The 6,372-nt window shown below is 27.6% G+C and overlaps 1 long non-coding RNA gene across 1 annotated transcript in view; it reads right to left on the bottom strand.

Annotated features, from left to right (window-relative positions):
* The window catches only part of LOC129615444 (uncharacterized), a 62,210-nt gene extending 58,418 nt beyond the window's left edge, over nt 1-3,792 (bottom strand). Inside the window, exon 1 of the long non-coding RNA XR_008697456.1 lies at nt 3,742-3,792. This is a non-coding gene — a long non-coding RNA (uncharacterized LOC129615444). The remainder of the gene's footprint in view (nt 1-3,741) is intronic.
* Nucleotides 3,793-6,372: the final 2,580 nt, after the last annotated feature.

A 6,372-nucleotide genomic window follows, 5' to 3' on the forward strand; every position in this document is an offset into this window, starting at 1 on the left:
TTTTTTATTTATGTCGTTAGATATTTTAAATATTGCAGTTTAACATTAAATGAATTTTCATAATTTTTTGTTTTATTTTCACGTTGGTTACCTTTTTTTTTGCTAAAAATTTTCATATTTATTTGAAATTTTATTCAACCGCACACATAGCATTATAATGTAACTAATAGTAATATGTAAATTTTACGAGTATAAATGTATATCTAATTTGTATACAGGGTTGTTTTCAGATCTAAAATGTTTCGTAAACAGATTCCTGAAGGGAGTAGTACAGCAAGTAAGTGGAATTCAGTTAAAGTAATTGAGAAAAGAACAGCAATATGAATATTTTATATACATTTACAAAATTTTTAACCCATTTGACCGCATTGTGTTAATTTGTGACCTTACTCTAGTATAATATTTTGGGTTTCAAAACATTTTGAATATTAAAATAATTAATCAATTTTAATTAATCAAATGAAATCTATGAATAAAGAAGCTATTTAAAAAAAAAAAAACTAGATTGGGTATGAAAGGGTTAATTCAATTATAGGAACTGCGGTTTACTGGTGTGAAAGCTGGTCACTGCTCGTCTATGATGAAAATAAATCTTTATAGCTAATACCGCGAGATTTAAAATTGAAAATTAATTTAATAAGTTCTAAACTTTGTTGTCGGAAGAAAACGTGTGTCCCTTACAGACATAATCTTTGTATTCCTTTAGAGGACTGCCTCTTTCCTTTAGGAGTCTGGAAATTGAAGGGATCGTTCAACGTTTCTCAATGGAGTGATGAGCCAAGTTATTCTACTTCATTAACTTTTTGTCTTTTCACAGTCTTTGATGCATAGCATAGCTACCTGCATAGTATATGGTCAACGATCTTTTAGTGAATCAAATATAACGACAGACTCTTACATAAAGAGTATTATTCGACCAAAGATTTCCATTCAAAATGGCAATATTATCGAAAACAAATTCCATTCTTTCAATAAATTCGGTATGATTTACAAAAAAAAAAAAAAAATTTATTTATTCAATCGTTTTTGGAATTTTTTTAATAACCCTGCGTAATAAAATAATTTTATATATATAGATTTTTTTTTATTATTTAAACTTAAATAATTTTTATTGAAAAATATTTTTATTTTCTTTTTATACAAAAAAAAACAAAAAACCTCATTGCTTTACCAAAAAAAAAAAAAAAAGACCATAAAATTTTCAAACTATTCAAAAAATTTTTTACTGTTAAAAAAGGATGCGGAAAGTGTTTTATTTAATATTTTTTTTCTATAGAAAATAATCTACGTAGATATTCCGAGGTCGAATATTAACCTATGGCACCAACATATAAATTATTCTCTTTTTGTTTTCTTTCTCTTTCAAAACATCTGAATTTCATATAATATTTAAAATACCTACATGCCTATTATGTAGGTATAAATGAATTCATCATGCATGTGTGGTTGGTTGTGTGTTATTTTTAATGTGAAAAATTTCAATTTAAACTTATTTTAACTGCATTTTTACTAGCAATTATAATTTCTCTTTCCTGTTTTATGAGCTATTCTTATAGATTTTTACAATTTTTTAATTTTTTGTATTCGAAAATTTGTTAAAAATTTAATTTACATGAGAAAAATATCATGGACGAATCAAATTAAGTGAATTGTAATGTAGGAGCAATTAATTATTAAAAATAAAATGACGTATAGGAAATGCGCCGTGTATCTAGAAATTTTATTTGCAAAGAAAAACCTTCTCAATGCCGGAGAAACGTATTATTCCAAATGCGAAATCAAATATGACACCAAAATCTTATTTTGTACGGGATGGTCACGGGTCGCATGATCATATTTGGTGAATTTTTTTAAAACCCGTATGAAAACTTGTATGGGGGTACCATTTCAAGTTGGAAAACCTAGGTTGCTAGATGACCTTATATTGGTATGTTACATACATCGTGATAAACCAAATACATCTCCTAATCATGTAGGCGTAGCGGGAAATGAGTTAGAGGAGACACTTTTAAGGAGAGAGCTAACATACTTTTCCTTAGACCGGAGTCCTCCAGCGGAGTCGGATCATTTTTCGTTGGGAACTAAGAAAGAAATCAGAGAGAGGAGGGAGGAGACTTCCAGGTCTATGGAAAAGCAAGAAGCTTTCGGAAGATCATGACCAGAAGCGATTTAAGAAGTTTACAGGAATAGGCAGAATCAGATGAGAGGTAGATGTGAAATAGTGCACCTTCTGGATATTGAGCAATTGCTGTAGGGACATGCCCAGCATTCAGGGGGAGGAGGGTCATTAGATTTTTATACATGGTCTAGGTACACTGTAAATAATGTATTAAAGACACCAAGTGAAATATAAGAATGAGATATGAAAAATTGTAAGAGAAAAGAATAAAACCGGAGATCATTTTATATCACACACATGTATTTCCGTCTCTTTTTATCATTTTAACAAAAAAAAAGCGTTTTATTGTAAAAGAATATATGGGCTTTATGATAACACTTTTTGTACTCTAAGGGTAACAAAAAACAAAGAGGAAAAAGAGAAAAAAAATAGACAAAAAAATAAAATGTGCTCGAATTTTTTTTTTAAATTGGACCATAATTTTTGATTGGGTATTTTATTTTAATATTATCATTTTCTTCTTCTTCTCTTGTTCAATCCCGGATGACTGAGGATGGTTATTATTATCCGACTAAAAGACTTATTCTTTAACATTATAATTTTTTCGTTTTTTTTTTTTTGCTTTTAAATATAGCAGAGAGATATTGAAGAACAGATTTTTATAATAGGTGGTGACATTTATTGTATTACCATAATATGAACATTATGTATTACTTTTATCCCGGAAGTATATATACATTCATATTATAATGTGTATATAGCATGGAGAATATTGGATTTAATATATTTAAGGATAATCATATTATATATTATGTATATACCCGATTTCATAACATTCCATCATATATACACAGATGAGCTGTCTTCATATTTAATATTCAGTTAATATTCTACTTATTTTTAAGTGTTATCATCAGCTGTTATCGAAATATAAAAGTATAAAATTTATATTAATAATAATTTTTATTAAATATTATAAGTATATAGAGGAGAGTATTCTCTGAATAAAATATTGTACGTATATTTGTACAAAGATAATAGTGTGAAAATTGTTCAAGAATAATTTTAAATGTGAGTTCAAAAATTAAAGATTACATCGAAAAATTTTTCAAAATTTAAGAATGAAATTATGAAAACTTCGTGTAAAACAAGCTAGCCTGTCATTTTTTCAGTGAATAAGACTAAAATTTAGAGAATGTAGGGTTAAAAAATGCGGTTGAAAATTTGAGTCCATTTGAAAACAAACACATTATATTATTCTTTGTTCACACCCTGTGTTGTCAATGTACAGGTAAAGCTTAAACAATAAATTTTATCATGATGACATTTAAAATTTAGTAGTACAGTCTGTGAATTTTTAATTTTTTTTTTGGACACTTGTAAAATATGAAATTGTAAAAATTGTCAAAAAAAATCGGGATGAAACATTTCGTAAAACGCTTCATGTAAGACAAAATTTATGTATGATCTACAATATCGATTTTTTTTTTTTTTAATTATTTGGAACAAATTTTGAAACCCTTTTTTAATGAACTTATGCAGATTAGCCAACAAAATTTTGGAAATTATAATTTCTAGTTTTGAAAAAATTTGAATAGAATAAGAAACTATTATCAACTTACCATTATTGATTTGTCTGCTTTGTTTTTTGTCTACAGTGGGCCAATAAATCTCTGTAAAGAAAAATAAAATTTAAAGTGGTTAACAATAAAAAAATAAATATTTGAATATTTTAATTAAAACTATGCCCACAATATACAATGAGCCCATTCAATACAATTCAAGGGTTTCGATGACCCCGATGGAAGTCTCTGTTATACTACTTTGGGTGGCTGCTATATTGAAATTGGTCAGGGGTCTAGGACTAGGGTTAATCTAGATGAAGATATGAATCACAAGAGATCCTATAGGTCGACGTCAAAAGGACCTAGAAGCTCTGGTCGCCCAAAGCAAAAAAAAAACAAAAATGCCCACAATACAGTTTTAAGTTCGCGAATCTTCAAGAAATGACACGAAAATATTTAAATTCTATACTGAGCTCGGACATTTATTGAATTTCTATCTACAATATTCCACATTATTATACTCTTGAAACTATTAACTCTCTTCTTGATCAACTCATTGAATTATAAATTTTATTAATTTAATGATTTTCCTCAAAATTTTCTTTATTATAGTCCAATCATGCTGTGAACTCAAAACCTAAAACAATGAAAGAAATCCATGTATGTTTGTACATAATTGTAGACCGTAAAAATTTCTCTTTATAGTTAATCTATTATAGAACTTTCTAAAATAAATTGATAAACCAATTTAAGATGAATTGAACCATACACATACATGCATACCAATTGAAATTATCTTGAATTTATTGAAATATAATAAAATTTTTAAAGTTAAAGACTCAATATAGATTTAAAGAAGAAAAAAGAGGAAGAAAAATATTTTAATTTAATATTATCGTATTCTGTACACGATCGCCGCACATAAAAAGGATAAAAAGGGATATGGTATTAAAAAATATTATGATTTTTAGATTTCTTATTACCTTCTTCTCAAAAACAAAAAAAAAAAAAAAAATATGAGGAAAAAACTAGAAGGCCAGGGATAGGTTAAAATTTTATGCCAAGATAAATGAGTTTTTTTTTCCTATGTTATTCCTTCTCATCTTCTTTTTCTTTTATTTTTTTTTTTTGGTTCTCCACCATTTTGTTGTAGGATGTATGTACCATCTGGTTATGAAAGCCTTTTATATTTTTTCATTTTATTATTTTTCATAATTTTCTTGTTTTCTCAAAATGCCCAAAGAATATAGCAGTCATAGTATTACGAATCTATAAGTAAGAATATAGAGTAAGGATGTATTGTATGTGTTAGGAATACTGCAATAATGAATATATTATATTATAATAATGGAAACAATGTACACAGACATACAAACATATTTGCTATTATATTCTTTGGATTGTATTCTGTTTTGATAAATTCAGTTAAATTTTATTAAAATGAATGAAAATTAAAAAATGAAAAGAAAAACATAAAATTTGTAAAAGAATCCAAGGATGGTTTAGATGGTTATGTTAAAAAAAAAAATTATCCTTTGACTTGTAACCATTTTAAATTAATGAAAAAATTATTCTTTATTTCCTTCTTTTTTTTAACTGCAGCACGCTAAAATATAATATGGAAGCCCATATTTTCTAATAAGCATTAAGAATTATATTTGATTCTTGTATTAACCACAAGATAATTTAATTTCTATATATTTAAGTATTACTTTAATTAAATTAGTTACTAAAGTGCTGTTAACATTTTCATGATTTCGAAATAAATATCGAAACAATTGCACCATAGTTGTCATATCCTTGAATTCTTGGCATAAAAATGATAAGTTAATAACAGAAAGCTACTACCAAACTACCCAAATATAATTTTAAAAGCACTGGAACTCATTGATTTTCTTGAAAATATTATAATAGTATTCAGTGATTGACACGATGATTTATTGACTTAGAAGGACTCAGCACAATTACTTCATATGACTGAAAGCAAATACACAGGGTATTGTTTTACCATATGTAGCCTGGCCATTGGAGCCTTGGAGGCAAAATGGCTCATTGTTTTTGATCTTTGAATATTGAAATAAATAAACATGTATTTGAATATTGCCCAGAAGATTTGGAATATAGAAACATATGTAAGTAAACAAACAAAGTGCCGACTAATGAATGCTCTCATACTCCCCATAGTAACTTATACCGCAGAAACATGGGTCGTAAAGGAAAGCGACGAGAAAAAGATTGATAGTTTTGAGTTGTGGGTATACAGAAGAGTGCTTAGAATATCATACACAGAACACCGTACCAACATTGGTATCGTACTGATGTAGAAGATTAGCGAGTCATATATGAAATATTTTGACGATATTGCTAGACGCGATTGAAAAATGGAGAAATTGATTGTTGAAGGAAATTAGATAAAAAAATTGCTACGGGTCAATCACCTAATAGATAGGTCTATCAAGTACGCAAATTTACGAACAAAACTGCTGCAGAATCAACTCACCTTGCGTAAGACATAAAGGTTTGGAAAGAGCATCTATAAAATAACAGGGGCGATCAAACACATAGTGCCTCCACACCCTTAAAAGGGTATAAAGAAGCCGAGAAAGAGATTTCATTATAGCATTTCGATAATATTTAATAAAAAATTGAATTACATGTCTCATTCAAATGGTAGTAAATATGATTTAG

The sequence above is a fragment of the Condylostylus longicornis genome, unplaced genomic scaffold (genome assembly GCF_029603195.1).
Source record: "Condylostylus longicornis isolate FDR11 unplaced genomic scaffold, ASM2960319v2 ptg000005l, whole genome shotgun sequence".
Lineage (NCBI taxonomy): Eukaryota > Metazoa > Arthropoda > Insecta > Diptera > Dolichopodidae > Condylostylus > Condylostylus longicornis.